An 18,685-nucleotide genomic window follows, 5' to 3' on the forward strand; every position below is an offset into this window, starting at 1 on the left:
ACCAAACAATTTGATCTAGACGTGTTCATTCAGAAAATTTAGAAAAAATAAGAGTATTTTGACAGAAAAATTCATGAAAAGTCTATTTATTTCACACACTAAAAAGAGTAACTTTTACGCGAGATTTAATATCTAGGAAAGTAAAATTAAAACTGTAAAAAAATATTCTTGTTGAAAGCATTGAATCAATTCTAGAAACCAATGAAATAATTATAGAAATAATACATGAAATAATTCGTGAAACCATTCTGACGTCCATTTAAATATTAGCATTGAGCCAATTTTACTCATTCTTACTAGGTTTCACATACCATTTTATACAAATACACATTCACAGTTAAACCACTTCAATCAAATAAATTCATCTAGACCGGTTCATTCAGAAAATTAAGAAAAAATAAGAGTATTTTGACATAAAAATTCATGAAAATTTTATTTATTTCACACACTAAAATGAGTAGTTTTACGCGAGATTTAATATCTGGGAAAGTAAAATTAAAACTGTAAAAAAATACTCTTGTTGAAAACATTGAATCAATTCGAGAAACTAATAAAATAATTATAGAAATAATACATGAAATATTTCGTGAAACCATTCTGACGTCCATTTAAATATTAGCATTGAGCCAAATTACTCGTTCTTACTAGGTTTCACATACCATTTTATACAAAAACACATTCACTATCAAACCGCTTCAACCGAACGATTTCATCTAGACCGGTTCATTCAGAAAATTTAGAAAAAATAAGAGTATTTTGACAGAAAAATTCATGAAAAGTCTATTTATTTCACACACTAAAATGAGTAGTTTTACGCGAGATTTAATATCTGGGAAAGTAAAATTAAAATCGTAAAAAAATATTCTTGTTGAAAGCATTGAATCAATTTGAGAAACCAGTGAAATAATTAAAGAAATAATACATGAAATAATTCGAAAAACCATTCTGACGTCCATTTAAATATTAATATTGAGCTAATTTTACTCGTTCTTACTAGGTTTCACATTCCATTTTATACAAAAACACATTCACAGTCAAACCGCTTCAACCAAACCATTTCATCTAGACGTGTTCATTCAGAAAATTTAGAAAAAATAAGAGTATTTTGACAGAAAAATTCATGAAAATTCTATTTATTTCACACACTAAAATGAGTAACTTTTATGCGAGATTTAATTTCTAGGAAAGTAAAATTAAAATTGTAAAAAAATATTCTTATTGAAAGCATATCACTTCTAGAAACTAATGAAATAATTATAGAAATAATACATGAAATAATTCGTGAAACCATTCTGACGTCCATTTAAATATTAGCATTGAGCCAATTTTACTCGTTCTTACTAAGTTTCACATACCATTTTATACAAATACACATTCACAGTCAATCCGCTTCAATCAAATAATTTCATCTAGACCGGTTCCTTTAGAAAATTCCGAAAAAATAAGAGTATTTTGACAGAAAAATTAATGAAAAGTCTATTTATTTCACACACTAAAATGAGTAGTTTTACGCGAGATTTAATATCTGGGAAAGTAAAATTAAAATCGTAAAAAATATTCTTGTTGAAAGCATTGAATCAATTTGAGAAACCAGTGAAATAATTAAAGAAATAATACATGAAATAATTCGAGAAACCATTCTGACGTCCATTTAAATATTAGCATTGAGCTAATTTTACTCGTTCTTACTAGGTTTCACATACCATTTTATACAAAAACAAATTCACAGTCAAACCGCTTCAACAAAACAATTTCATCTAGACGTGTTCATTTAGAAAATTTAGAAAAAATAAGAGTATTTTGAAAGAAAAATTCATGAAAAGTCTATTTATTTCACACACTAAAATGAGTAACTTTTACGCGAGATTTAATATCTAGGAAAGTAAAATTAACACTGTAAAAAAATATTCTTGTTGAAAGCATTGAATCAATTCTAGAAACCAATGAAATAATTATAGAAATAATACATGAAATAATTCGTGAAACCATTCTGATGTCCATTTAAATATTAGCATTGAGCCAATTTTACTCGTTCTTACTAGGTTTCACATAACATTTTATACAAATACACATTCACAGTCAAACCGCTTCAATCAAATAATTTCATCTAGACCGGTTCATTCAAAAAATTTAGAAAAAATAAGATTATTTTGACAGAAAAATTCATGAAAAGTCTATTTATTTCACACACTAAAATGAGTAGTTTTACGCAAGATTTAATATCTGGGAAAGTAAAATTAAAACTGTAAAAAAATACTCTTGTTGAAAACATTGAATCAATTCGAGAAACTAATAAAATAATTATAGAAATAATACATGAAATATTTCGTGAAACCATTCTGACGTCCATTTAAATATTAGCATTGAGCCAATATTACTCATTCTTACTAGGTTTCACATACCATTTTATACAAAAACACATTCACTATCAAACCGCTTCAACCGAACGATTTCATCTAGACCGGTTCATTCAGAAAATTTAGAAAAAAATAAGAGTATTTTGATAGAAAAAATCATGAAAAGTCTATTTATTTCACACACTAAAATGAGTAGTTTTACGCGAGATTTAATATCTGGGAAAGTAAAATTAAAATCGTAAAAAAATATTCTTGTTGAAAGCATTGAATCAATTTGAGAAACCAATGAAATAATTAAAGAAATAATACATGAAATAATTCGAGAAACCATTCTGACGTCCATTTAAATATTAACATTGAGCTAATTTTACTCGTTCTTACTAGGTTTCACATACCATTTTATACAAAAACACATTCACAGTCAAACCGCTTCAACCAAACAATTTCATCTAGACGTGTTCATTCAGAAAATTTAGAAAAAATAAGAGTATTTTGACAGAAAAATTCATGAAAAGTCTATTTATTTCACACACTAAAATGAGTAACTTTTACGCGAGATTTAATATCTAGGAAAGTAAAATTAAAACTGTAAAAAAATATTCTTGTTGAAAGCATTGAATCAATTCTAGAAACAATGAAATAATTATAGAAATAATACATGAAATAATTCGTGAAACCATTCTGACGTCCATTTAAATATTAGCATTGAGCCAATTTTACTCGTTCTTACTAGGTTTCACATACCATTTTATACAAATACACATTCACAGTCAAACCGCTTCAATCAAATAAATTCATCTAGATAGGTTCAATCAGAAAATTTAGAAAAAATAAGATTATTTTGACAGAAAAATTCATGAAAAGTCTATTTATTTCACACACTAAAATGAGTAGTTTTACGCGAGATTTAATATCTGGGAAAGTAAAATTAAAATCGTAAAAAATATTCTTGTTGAAAGCATTGAATCCATTTGAGAAACCAGTGAAATAATTAAAGAAATAATACATGAAATAATTCGAGAAACCATTCTGACGTCCATTTAAATATTAGCATTGAGCTAATTTTACTCATTCTTACTAGGTTTCACATACCATTTTATACAAAAACACATTCACAGTCAAACCGCTTCAACCAAACAATTTCATCTAGACGTGTTCATTCAGAAAATTTAGAAAAAATAAGAGTATTTTGACAGAAAAATTCATGAAAAGTCTATTTATTTCACACACTAAAATGAGTAGTTTTACGCGAGATTTAATATCTAGGAAAGTAAAATTAAAACTGTAAAAAAATATTCTTGTTGAAAGCATTGAATCAATTCTAGAAACCAATGAAATAATTATAGAAATAATACATGAAATAATTCGTGAAACCATTCTGACGTCCATTTAAATATTAGCATTGAGCCAATTTTACTCGTTATTACTAGGTTTCACATACCATTTTATACAAATACACATTCACAGTCAAACCACTTCAATCAAATAAATTCATCTAGACCGGTTCATTCAGAAAATTTAGAAAAAATAAGAGTATTTTGACATAAAAATTCATGAAAAGTCTATTTATTTCACACACTAAAATGAGTAGTTTTACGCGAGATTTAATATTTTGGAAAGTAAAATAAAAACTGTAAAAAAATACTCTTGTTGAAAACATTGAATCAATTCGAGAAACTAATAAAATAATTATAGAAATAATACATGAAATATTTCGTGAACCCATTCTGACGTCCATTTAAATATTAGCATTGAGCCAATATTACTCGTTCTTACTAGGTTTCACATACCATTTTATACAAAAACACATTCACTGTCAAACCGCTTCATCCGAACGATTTCATCTAGACCGGTTCATTCAGAAAATTTAGAAAAAATAAGAGTATTTTGACAGAAAAATTCATGAAAAGTCTATTTATTTCACACACTAAAATGAGTAGTTTTACGCGAGATTTAATATCTGGGAAAGTAAAATTAAAATCGTAAAAAAATATTCTTGTTGAAAGCATTGAATCAATTTGAGAAACCTGTGAAATAATTAAAGAAATAATACATGAAATAATTCGAGAAACCATTCTGACGTCCATTTAAATATTAACATTGAGCTAATTTTACTCGTTCTTACTAGGTTTCACATACCATTTTATACAAAAACACATTCACAGTCAAACCGCTTCAACCAAACCATTTCATCTAGACATGTTCATTCAGAAAATTTAGAAAAAATAAGAGTATTTTGACAGAAAAATTCATGAAAATTCTATTTATTTCACACACTAAAATGAGTAACTTTTATGCGAGATTTAATATCTAGGAAAGTAAAATTAAAATTGTAAAAAAATATTATTATTGAAAGCATTGAATCACTTCTAGAAACCAATGAAATAATTATAGAAATAATATATGAAATAATTCGTGAAACCATTCTGACGTCCATTTAAATATTAGCATTGAGCCAATTTTACTCGTTCTTACTAGGTTTCACATACCATTTAATACAAATACACATTCACAGTCAAACCGCTTCAATCAAATAAATTCATCTAGACCGGTTCATTCAGAAAATTTAGAAAAAATAAGATTATTTTGACAGAAAAATTCATGAAAAGTCTATTTATTTCACACACTAAAATGCATAGTTTTACGCGAGATTTAATATCTGGGAAAGTAAAATTAAAATCGTAAAAAATATTCTTGTTGAAAGCATTGAATCAATTTGAGAAACCAGTGAAATAATTAAAGAAATAATACATGAAATAATTCGTGAAACCATTCTGATGTCCATTTAAATATTAGCATTGAGCCAATTTTACTCGTTCTTACTAGGTTTCACATACCATTTTATACAAAAACACATTCACTGTCAAACCGCTTCAACCGAACGATTTCATCTAGACCGGTTCATTCAGAAAATTTAGAAAAAAATAAGAGTATTTTGACAGAAAAAATCATGAAAAGTCTATTTATTTCACACACTAAAATGAGTAGTTTTACGCGAGATTTAATATCTGGGAAAGTAAAATTAAAATCGTAAAAAAATATTCTTGTTGAAAGCATTGAATCAATTTGAGAAACCAGTGAAATAGTTAAAGAAATAATACATGAAATAATTCGAGAAACCATTCTGACGTCCATTTAAATATTAACATTGAGCTAATTTTACTCGTTCTTACTAGGTTTCACATACCATTTTATACAAAAACACATTCACAGTCAAACCGCTTCAACCAAACAATTTCATGTAGACGTGTTCATTCAGAAAATTTAGAAAAAATAAGAGTATTTTGACAGAAAAATTCATGAAAATTCTATTTATTTCACACACTAAAATGAGTAACTTTTACGCGAGATTTAATATCTAGGAAAGTAAAATTAAAACTTTAAAAAAATATTCTTATTGAAAGCATTGAATCAATTCTAGAAACCAATGAAATAATTATAGAAATAATACATAAATAATTCGTGAAACCATTCTGACGTCCATTTAAATATTAGCATTGAGCCAATTTTACTCGTTCTTACTAGGTTTCACATGCCATTTTATAAAAATACACATTCACAGTCAAACCGCTTCAATCAAATAATTTCATCTAGACCGGTTCATTCAGAAAATTTAGAAAAAATAAGAGTATTTTGACAGAAAAATTCATGAAAAGTTTATTTATTTCACACACTAAAATGAGTAGTTTTACGCGAGATTTAATATCTGGGAAAGTAAAATTAAAACTGTAAAAAAATACTCTTGTTGAAAACATTGAATCAATTCGAGAAACTAATAAAATAATTATAGAAATAATACATGACATATTTTGAGAAACCATTCTGACGTCCATTTAAATATTAGCATTGAGCCAATATTACTTGTTCTTACTAGGTTTCACATACCATTTTATACAAAAACACATTCACTGTCAAACCGCTTTAACCGATTGATTTCATCTAGACCGGTTCATTCAGAAAATTTAGAAAAAATAAGAGTATTTTGATAGAAAAAATCATGAAAAGTCTATTTATTTCACACACTAAAATGAGTAGTTTTACGCGAGATTTAATATCTGGGAAAGTAAAATTAAAATCGTAAAAAAATATTCTTGTTGAAAGCATTGAATCAATTTGAGAAACCAGTGAAATAATTGAAGAAATAATACATGAAATAATTCGAGAAACCATTCTGACGTCCATTTAAATATTAACATTGAGCTAATTTTACTCGTTCTTACTAGGTTTCACATACCATTTTATACAAAAACACATTCACAGTCAAACCGCTTCAACCAAACAATTTCATCTAGACGTGTTCATTCAGAAAATTTAGAAAAAATAAGAGTATTTTGACAGAAAAATTCATGAAAATTCTATTTATTTCACACACTAAAATGAGTAACTTTTAAGCGAGATTTAATATCTAGGAAAGTAAAATTAAAACTGTAAAAAAATATTCTTATTGAAAGCATTGAATCAATTCTAGAAACCAATGAAATAATTATAGAAATAATACATGAAATAATTTGTGAAACCATTCTGACGTCCATTTAAATATTAGCATTGAGCCAATTTTACTAGTTCTTACTAGGTTTCACATACCATTTTATACAAATACACATTCACAGTCAATCCGCTTCAATCAAATAATTTCATCTAGACCAGTTAATTCAGAAAATTTAGAAAAAATAAGAGTATTTTGACAGAAAAATTCATGAAAAGTCTATTTATTTCACACAATAAAATGAGTAGTTTTACGCGAGATTTAATATCTGGGAAAGTAAAATTAAAATCGTAAAAAAATATTCTTGTTGAAAGCATTGAATCAATTTGATAAACCAGTGAAATAATTAAAGAAATAATACATGAAATAATTCGAGAAACCATTCCGACATCCATTTAAATATTAGCATTGAGCTAATTTTACTCGTTCTTACTAGGTTTCACATACCATTTTGAAAGGACCCGTCCTAATCCATCCGAACAAAGTCCATATCGATTATAAACGATTTACAACAGTTGATTACATCGCGAGGTACTTGACCTCTATATGATACATTTTACAAACATTGCATTCATTTTTGAAAAGACAATCTTTCAATACATTGAAAGTTGACGGCATGCATACCATTTCATAATGTATCTAACTATAATTGACTTAATAATAATTTTGATGAACTCAACGAATCGAATGCAACGTCTTTTGAAATATGTCATGAATGACTCCAAGTAATATCTTTAAAATGAGCAAATGCACAGCGGAAGATTTCTTTCGTACCTGAGAATAAACATGCTCTAAAGTGTCAACCAAAAGGTTGGTGAGTTCATTAGTTTAACATAAATAATCATTTCATAATTTTAATAGACCACAAGATTTCATATTTCCATTTCTCATAAACATACGTCCCATGCATAGAGACAAAAATATCATTCATATGAATTGAACACCTGGTAACCGACATTAACAATATGCATATAAGAATATCCCCATCATTCCGGAATCCTCCTTCGGACATGATATAAATTTTGAAGTACTAAAGCTTCCGGTACTTTGGATGGGGCTTGTTGGTCCCGATAGATCTATCTTTAGGATTCGCGTCAATTAGGGTGTCTGTTCCCTAATTCTTAGATTACCAGACTTAATAAAAAGGGGCATATTCGATTTCGATAATTCAACCATATAATGTAGTTTCAATTACTTGTGTCTATTTCGTAAAACATTTATAAAAGTTGCGCATGTATTCTCAGCTCAAAAATATAAAGGGTAAAAAGGTAAATGAAACTCACCTAATGTATTTTGTAGTAAAAATACATATAATGACATTGAACAACTAAACAATGCATGGTGCCTTGGATTCACGAACCTATATCATTTGTATATATATATTAACACATATATTCGTAATCAGACAAATTTAAATATTATTATTAGTGAAATCGTTTTTATATCAATAACTTATTTTCATTTTATAAAGTAAAAATATTAATTTCTGTTATGTTATATATATAATTAGTATATATATATATATATATATATATATATATATATATATATATATATATATATATATATATATATATATATATATCATTTGTTTGTTTCATCAGTATTTTAATAATTCAATATAATATTTGAATGGATAGCATTAATGATAATACTAATATTAATAATAATGACAATAGTATTAATAATTCTATTGATGATATTATTAACGATAGTTTTTATAATATATCTCATAATAATGATAATAACAGTAGTTTTTAATAAAATGGATAATTTAATAGTAATGGTAATGAAAATAATAATTTTGATAATAAAACTTATTTCTAATCCTAAATGGTAATAATAATACTTATAATAATATTTGTAGTAAAAATAATAATAATCTTAATGTTAATACTAATGTCTTTAATAATAAATATAGTTATGATAAATAATAATAAAAATGATACTTTTAATAATAATGATAGAAAAATGATAAATTAAATAATACCTTGAATAATATTAATAATAATAATAATAATGATAACTTTACTTAAATGATAATTTTTAATATTTTTAGTAATAAGAATAATAATAACATAACAATATTAGTAATAATAATAAATATAATGTCTAATATAATAATACTTTTATTAATAATGATATTAATAATGATTTTACTAATAATAATAATTCTAATAGTAATATTAGTGATAATATCTAATTTGGATCATGAATTAATTATAGTTTTACCCATTTTCATATTTGTATTTATAATTCATAATTTATATGTATATATAATTATAATCCTTACAATAACTCTTATCATAATACTAACAATAATAATACTAAATAATAATACTTAATACACCAATAATAACACAATTAATAATAATCTTAATAATAACAATAATAAAATTAATAGGAATAATAATAATAACACTAAACAATAATAAAATTTGATAATGAGAGTTATACCCTCCTAAACGTCATCGAGCATAATCGTCATTCATCATCACCATCGTCCATTATCATCATGATCTTCATTATCGTCATCATCATACTCAAATCATAATCATAAAATAATAAAATAAAATAAAAACTTAATAAAAGGTATGATAAATAATAATAATAATCATAATAATAATAATGATAAAAGGTATACCATTATCATTATCATTTTCATATTTCATTATCATCATTAACACATACACCACGGCATCATCATCATATCTCGGCATCATCATCATCATCTCTTCGGCATCATCATCTTCATCATCATCATCATAACTCGGTATCATCACCATCATCATAATTTGACATCATCACCATCATCATAATCATCACTGTTCATCGTCTCCTCCATCCGTCATCATCATTATCTCATCTTTATCATCAATCTCCCTCATCATATCAATATCCTCACCTGAACACCATTGTTATAATCTATGTATCATCATCATCGTTATCACAAAACAGTAGCAGCAATAAAAGAGCAGCACAGTAGCAGCAGGTGGGTTTGGGTGGTGGTTTACAACGGCTGAAACAGAAGCAGAAGCAGTATGCAGTAGCTATGCAGTAGCAGTAGCTTGTGGTGGTTTAATGGTATTCTTCGATTGAAACAGAAACAGAAAACAGGAACTAGCAGCTGCAATTTTATGGTGGTTTTGGTGGTGGAGGTTGATGACGGTTTTCAAACAGAAACAGGATAGTTTTCGTACAGCTGGTGGTTTTAATGGTGGTTTAAGGTTTGTATGATCGTTGATGATTTTTCGAAGTAGAGAGGGAAAGAGATATAGAGAGAGAGGGAGGTGAAGATGGTGGCAGTTATAGTAGGGTTCCGGTGGTGATGGAAGGTAGAAGGTGACATGGTGGCAGGCGGTGGTCGACGGTGGTGGCAACTCTCTCTTCTCCCTCTCTTACGGTATACATATACATATATTACATATATATAGATATATAATATGTATTATATATAATATTAATAATAAAAAAAACATAAAGCATTACAAGTGGAATGATTAATTTACTACACAGTATCACTGCCGACAGTTGATCGAGGATAGGTGTATTGTGTCCATTGCTAAACAGTTACGAAATAAAAAGTGTCCCTAAAAAATCCCAAATTTTTAGATTAAATATATTTAATTATATCACTCATTATCTGATTGAAACCTGATTAAAAATGTTCGATAAATATTTATTTTCTGTTCCAATTAATATATACGGAGTACAAATATTTAAACTTAAAAGGGTAAAAATATTTTTATCAAACCTAAAATCTTCGTAATCAATTTACAGTTCAATTTTTATTTTCAATCTTTTTAAACACGTATTAGAACTATATGAACGGTGATGAAATGTCAACCGAGTTGTACTAACGTTTATTATTTAAGCTCGAAATCATTCATATTCCCTTTCTATATATAGACAGTTTTCAAATAGCAAAGTTAAATACAAAAACAATTATATTATATAATTTTAAACAAATAGAATTTGTATATCTTTATATATATACAAGTAATATTTATTTACATATTTATACATATATCTATATATTTATAGTTTCCATTAATCGCATTTTACTTTATTTATTTTACAATATAATGTAGTGACCCGAACTTTTCCATGTTTATATATATTAATTGAGATTGATATTTACATGATTAAATGTTTCCAACATGTTAAGCAATCAAACTTGTTAAGACTTGATTAATTGAAATAGGTTTCATATAGACAATTGACCACCCAAGTTGACCGGTGATTCACGAACGTTAAAACTTGTAAAAACTATATGATGACATATATATGGTTATATATATAGTTAACATTATATTATGATAATTAAACATATCATTAAGTATATTAACAATGAACTACATATGTAAAAACAAGACTACTAACTTAATAATTTTGAAACGAGACATATATGTAACGATTATCGTTGTAACGACATTTAATGTATATATATCATATTAAGAGATATTCGTACATCATAATATCATGATAATATAATAATTTAAAATCTCTTTTGATATTATAAACATTGGGTTAACAACATTTAACAAGATCGTTAACCTAAAGGTTTCAAAACAACATTTACATGTAACGACTAACGATGACTTAACGACTCAGTTAAAATGTATATACATGTAGTGTTTTAATATGTATTTATACACTTTTGAAAGACTTCAATACACTTATCAAAATACTTCTACTTAACAAAAATGCTTACAATTACATCCTCGTTCAGTTTCATCAACAATTCTACTCGTATGCACCCGTATTCGTACTCGTACAATACACAGCTTTTAGATGTATGTACTATTGGTATATACACTCCAATGATCAGCTCTTAGCAGCCCATGTGAGTCACCTAACACATGTGGGAACCATCATTTGGCAACTAGCATGAAATATCTCATAAAATTACAAAAATATGAGTAATCATTCATGACTTATTTACATGAAAACAAAATTACATATCCTTTATATCTAATCCATACACCAAAGACCAAAAACACCTACAAACACTTTCATTCTTCAATTTTCTTCATCTAATTGATCTCTCTCAAGTTCTATCTTCAAGTTCTAAGTGTTCTTCATAAATTCCAAAAGTTCTAGTTTCATAAAATCAAGAATACTTTCAAGTTTGCTAGCTCACTTCCAATCTTGTAAGGTGATCATCCAACCTCAAGAAATCTTTGTTTCTTATAGTAGGTTATCATTCTAATACAAGGTAATAATCATATTCAGACTTTGGTTCAATTTCTATAACTATAACAATCTTATTTCAAGTGATGATCTTACTTGAACTTGTTTTCGTGTCATGATTCTGCTTCAAGAACTTCGAGCCATCCAAGGATCCATTGAAGCTAGATCCATTTTTCTCTTTTCCAGTAGGTTTATCCAAGGAAATTAAGGTAGTAATGATGTTCATAACATCATTCGATTCATACATATAAAGCTATCTTATTCGAAGGTTTAAACTTGTAATCACTAGAACATAGTTTAGTTAATTCTAAACTTGTTCGCAAACAAAAGTTAATCCTTCTAACTTGACTTTTAAAATCAACTAAACACATGTTCTATATCTATATGATATGCTAACTTAATGATTTAAAACCTGGAAACACGAAAAACACCGTAAAACCGGATTTACGCCGTCGTAGTAACACCGCGGGCTGTTTTGGGTTAGTTAATTAAAAACTATGATAAACTTTGATTTAAAAGTTGTTATTCTGAGAAAATGATTTTTATTATGAACATGAAACTATATCCAAAAATTATGGTTAAACTCAAAGTGGAAGTATGTTTTCTAAAATGGTCATCTAGACGTCGTTCTTTCGACTGAAATGACTACCTTTACAAAAACGACTTGTAACTTATTTTTCCGACTATAAACCTATACTTTTTCTGTATAGATTCATAAAATAGAGTTCAATATGAAACCATAGCAATTTGATTCACTCAAAACGGATTTAAAATGAAGAAGTTATGGGTAAAACAAGATTGGATAATTTTTCTCATTTTAGCTACGTGAAAATTGGTAACAAATCTATTCCAACTATAACTTAATCAACTTGTATTGTATATTATGTAATCTTGAGATACCATAGACACGTATACAATGTTTCGACCTATCATGTCGACACATCTATATATATTTCGGAACAACCATAGACACTCTATATGTGAATGTTGGAGTTAGCTATACAGGGTTGAGGTTGATTCCAAAATATATATAGTTTGAGTTGTGATCAATACTGAGATACGTATACACTGGGTCGTGGATTGATTCAAGATAATATTTATCGATTTATTTCTGTACTTCTAACTGTGGACAACTAGTTGTAGGTTACTAACGAGGACAGCTGACTTAATAAACTTAAAACATCAAAATATATTAAAAGTGTTGTAAATATATTTTGAACATACTTTGATATATATGTATATATTGTTATAGGTTCGTGAATCAACCAGTGGCCAAGTCTTACTTCCCGACGAAGTAAAAATCTGTGAAAGTGAGTTATAGTCCCACTTTTAAAATCTAATATTTTTGGGATGAGAATACATGCAGGTTTTATAAATGATTTACAAAATAGACACAAGTACGTGAAACTACATTCTATGGTTGAATTATCGAAATCGAATAAGCCCCTTTTTATTAAGTCTGGTAATCTAAGAATTAGGGAACAGACACCCTAATTGACGCGAATCCTAAAGATAGATCTATTGGGCCTAACAAACCCCATCCAAAGTACCGGATGCTTTAGTACTTCGAAATTTATATCATATCCGAAGGGTGTCCCGGAATGATGGGGATATTCTTATATATGCATCTTGTTATTGTCGGTTACCAGGTGTTCACCATATGAATGATTTTTATCTCTATGTATGGGATGTGTATTGAAATATGAAATCTTGTGGTCTATTGTTACGATTTGATATATATAGGTTAAACCTATAACTCACCAACATTTTTGTTGACGTTTAAAGCATGTTTATTCTCAGGTGAATACTAAGAGCTTCCGCTGTTGCATACTAAAATAAGGACAAGATTTGGAGTCCATGTTTGTATGATATTGTGTAAAAACTGCATTCAAGAAACTGATTTCGATGTAACATATTTGTATTGTAAACCATTATGTAATGGTCGTGTGTAAACAGGATATTTTAGATTATCATTATTTGATAATCTACGTAAAGCTTTTTAAACCTTTATTTATGAAATAAAGGTTATGGTTGGTTTTAAAAATGAACGCAGTCTTTGAAAAACGTCTCATATAGAGGTCAAAACCTCGCAACGAAATCAATTAATATGGAACGTTTTTAATCAATAAGAACGGGACATTTCAGTTGGTATCAGAGCGTTGGTCTTAGAGAACCAGAATTTTGCATTAGTGTGTCTTAATCGAGTTTGTTAGGATGCATTAGTAAGTCTGGACTTCGACCGTGTTTACTTGAAAAATGATTGTTAACAAATTTTGTTGGAAACTATATATTTTTAACATGTGAATATTATGTGATATATTAATCTCTTAACGCGTTTGATATTATGTGATAGATGTCTACCTCTAGAACAAGTCCCATTAACTCACCTAATAATAATGAAGAGTCAAATGTAAATTGGAATGATTCGTGGACTGATTCACAAGTTCCCGAAGAGGAACCGGAAGAAGAGTCGGAACCGGAAGAAGAATCGGAACCGGAAGAAGAATCGGAACCGGATGAAGAAGTAGAACCGGTGGGGGAAATAATAAAACGGTTAAGTAAAAGAAAATACTCAACCAACCAACCAAGGTTAATTATGGTCAATGGTGTTTCCGCCAAGGAAGCAAAATATTGGGAGGATTACCAATTCTCCGATGAATCGGATTCTGACGAGAATTCCGATGATGTTATAGAAATTACCCCAACTGAATTTAAAAAGGCAAAAGAAAATAATAAGGGAAAGGGCATAAAAATAGAGAAATCTAATTCCAACCCCGATGAACTTTATATGTATCGTCAACCCCCGAAGTCCTTAAGTTGTAACAATGACCCGGGAACCTCTAAACCACCAGGTTTTTCTAAACCAATGTGGATAACGACGGCTCGTATTAGGGGAACATCATATATCCCTAGAAACTTGGCAAAACGAACCAAAACCGAAGAAGAAGAAACAAGCAAGTCGGAATAAGATAGTTGTATTCGTGTGGTGTAATATATGTAATATAGTGTGCTTATGCTTTATGATATATGTAAAAATTGCTTGTATTAATAAGTATTTTTTTTTTATGAATCTAACTCTTGTCTATTTTACAGTATAAAAACACAAAATGGATAGAAAACCCAATATTTTAAGAGACCTACCCGGAGACATGATTGATGAAATCTTGTCTAAAGTCGGTCAGAATTCTTCGGCACAACTATTTAAGGCGAGATCAGTTTGTAAGACATTCGAAGAACGTTCCAAGAATGTCTTGGTTTATAAGAGACTTTCATTTGAAAGATGGGGGATATCACATTGGGAAACCCATAAGTTACGATGTGTTTACTTTGACGCATATATTGCGGGGAACCCAAATGCTATTTTACGCAACGGGTTAAGAAATTATTTTGACTCAATATATCCGAATATTGGACTTCGTGATTTAGAAAAAGCGGCTAACATGCAACATAAAGAAGCATGTTATGCTTACGGATTAGTAATGTTCGCTTCTCACCAAAGTGAGAACAAGAACATTGGGCTACAACTATTAAACAAAACGTTTCCACAAGTGACGGAGTCGGTAATTGGGGTAAGAAATGAGGTTTTTAGATTGTTACGGGACTGTTGGACATTACGTAACCCTCGTCCCTTTGATGATGTTACACCACGCTGTCTTATCAACGGCCATAACGGTTATGTTGCACAAGACCAAGGATGGGAAGTAGTCCTAGTAAAACCAGAATGCATGACTTGTTTCTGGACGTATGAATTACGTATCTTTATTGCCTTTGCTGAACGACTTGTGTACTAGCTAGAATTGTCTTCACAACTATCTTGTATCAAAGTTATTGTGTGCTATATTTCATGCTTTATGTAAAATAAGCGGTATTGTAAGTTTGTAAAATATTGTATAAAAGTTTGAACGCGAAATATTATTATAATCAGTTTTTCATATAGAATTGTAGTAGTTGAATTGTATATTAGCTACTAAGTATGAACTTAACGGGTAGGTACTACCCGAATTTAAACTTATAAAACGCTAATATGAAGAAAAAGCTTTTATAAATGAGTTCATATTATGCTACGAAATACTATTAACTACTCTTAATATTCTGTATGATTAACTTGTTCCATTTAACTATTTTGAAGGAAATGGCACCGACTACTCGACACACCGTGAATATGAATGAAGAGGAATTCCGTACTTTTCTAGCTTCAAACATAGCCGCAGTACAGGCTGCGCTACATACCAACAATAACCTTGGATCTAGCAGTACAGGAAATCGTGTAGGATGCACCTACAAAGAATGCACTGCCTGCAAACCTTTGAAATTTGATGGAACCGAAGGACCGATCGGATTGAAACGGTGGACCGAGAAGGTCGAATCGGTGTTTGCCATAAGTAAGTGTACTGAAGAGGACAAAGTAAAGTACGCTATGCATACCTTCACAGGTTCTGCGTTAACATGGTGGAATACCTATCTAGAGCAAGTGGGACAAGACGATGCGTACGCACTACCGTGGTCAGCATTCAAGCACTTGATGAACGAGAAGTACCGTCCCAGAACCGAGGTCAATAAGCTCAAGACAGAACTTAGAGGGTTACAAACCCAAGGATTTGATATTACCACGTACGAAAGACGATTCACAGAATTGTGCCTATTGTGTCCGGGAGCATTCGAAGATGAGGAAGAGAAGATCGACGCGTTTGTGAAAGGATTACCGGAAAGAATCCAAGAAGATATAAGTTCACACGAGCCCGCCTCCATACAACAGGCATGTAGAATGGCTCACAAACTCGTGAACCAAATTGAAGAAAGAATTAAAGAACAGACTGCTGAAGAGGCCAATGTGAAGCAAGTCAAAAGAAAGTGGGAGGAAAACGGTGATAAGAATCACCAATACAACAACAACAACAATTACAACAATAATCGCAACAATTATCCCAACAATTGCAACATCAATCGCAACTACAACAAACGGCCCAACAACAACAACAACAACAACAATAACAGCAACTACAACAATAATCCCAACAACAATAATAACCGCAACAACAACAACAATTAGAAGCAGCTATGCCAAAGGTGTGAAAAGAATCACTCGGGGTTCTGCACCAAATTTTGCAACAAGTGTAAAAGAAATGGTCATAGCGCGGCGAAGTGTGAGGTCTACGGACCAGGGGTTAATAGAACGAAAGGAACAAATGGTGTCGGAACGAGTAATGGCGGAGCAAGTAGTGTCGGAGCAAGTTATGCCAATGTAGTTTGTTATAAATGTGGAAAACCAGGCCACATTATTAGAAATTGCCCGAACCAGGAGAACACGAATGGACAAGGCCGTGGAAGAGTTTTCAATATTAATGCGGCAGAGGCACAGGAAGACCCGGAGCTTGTTACGGGTACGTTTCTTATTGACAATAAATCTGCTTACGTTTTATTTGATTCGGGTACGGATAGAAGCTATATGAGTAGAGATTTTTGTGCTAAATTAAGTTGTCCATTGACGCCTTTGGATAGTAAATTTTTACTCGAATTAGCAAATGGTAAATTAATTTCAGCAGATAATATATGTCGGAATCGAGAAATTAAACTGGTTAGCGAAACATTTAAGATTGATTTGATACCAGTAGAGTTAGGGAGTTTTGATGTGATAATCGGTATGGACTGGTTGAAAGAAGTGAAAGCGGAGATCGTTTGTTACAAAAATGCAATTCGCATTATACGAGAAAAAGGAAAATCCTTAATGGTGTACGGAGAAAAGGGCAACACGAAGCTACATCTTATTAGTAATTTGAAGGCACAAAAACTAATAAGAAAAGGTTGCTATGCTGTTCTAGCACACGTCGAGAAAGTACAAACTGAAGAAAAGAGCATCAATGATGTTCCCGTCGCAAAAGAATTTCCTGATGTATTTCCGAAAGAATTACCGGGATTACCCCCACATCGATCCGTTGAATTTCAAATAGATCTTGTACCAGGAGCTGCACCAATAGCTCGTGCTCCTTACAGACTCGCACCCAGCGAGATGAAAGAACTACAAAGCCAATTACAAGAACTTTTAGAGCGTGGTTTAATTCGACCAAGCACATCACCGTGGGGAGCTCCTGTTTTGTTTGTCAAGAAGAAAGATGGTACATTCAGGTTGTGTATCGACTACCGAGAGTTGAACAAACTTACCATCAAGAACCGCTAACCACTACCGAGAATCGATGACTTATTTGATCAACTACAAGGCTCGTCTGTTTATTCAAAGATTGACTTACGTTCCGGGTATCATCAAATGCGGGTGAAAGAAGATGATATTCCAAAGACTGCTTTCAGAACACGTTACGGTCATTACGAGTTTATGGTCATGCCGTTTGGTTTAACTAATGCACCAGCTGTGTTCATGGACCTTATGAACCGAGTGTGTGGACCATACCTTGACAAGTTTGTCATTGTTTTCATTGATGACATACTTATTTACTCAAAGAATGACCAAGAACACGGTGAACATTTGAGAAAGGTGTTAGAAGTATTGAGGAAGGAAGAATTGTACGCTAAGTTTTCAAAGTGTGCATTTTGGTTGGAAGAAGTTCAATTCCTCGGTCACATAGTGAACAAAGAAGGTATTAAGGTGGATCCGGCAAAGATAGAAACTGTTGAAAAGTGGGTAACCCCGAAAACT

Source organism: Rutidosis leptorrhynchoides, chromosome 6 (assembly GCF_046630445.1).
Source record: "Rutidosis leptorrhynchoides isolate AG116_Rl617_1_P2 chromosome 6, CSIRO_AGI_Rlap_v1, whole genome shotgun sequence".
Taxonomy (NCBI): Eukaryota; Viridiplantae; Streptophyta; class Magnoliopsida; order Asterales; family Asteraceae; genus Rutidosis; species Rutidosis leptorrhynchoides.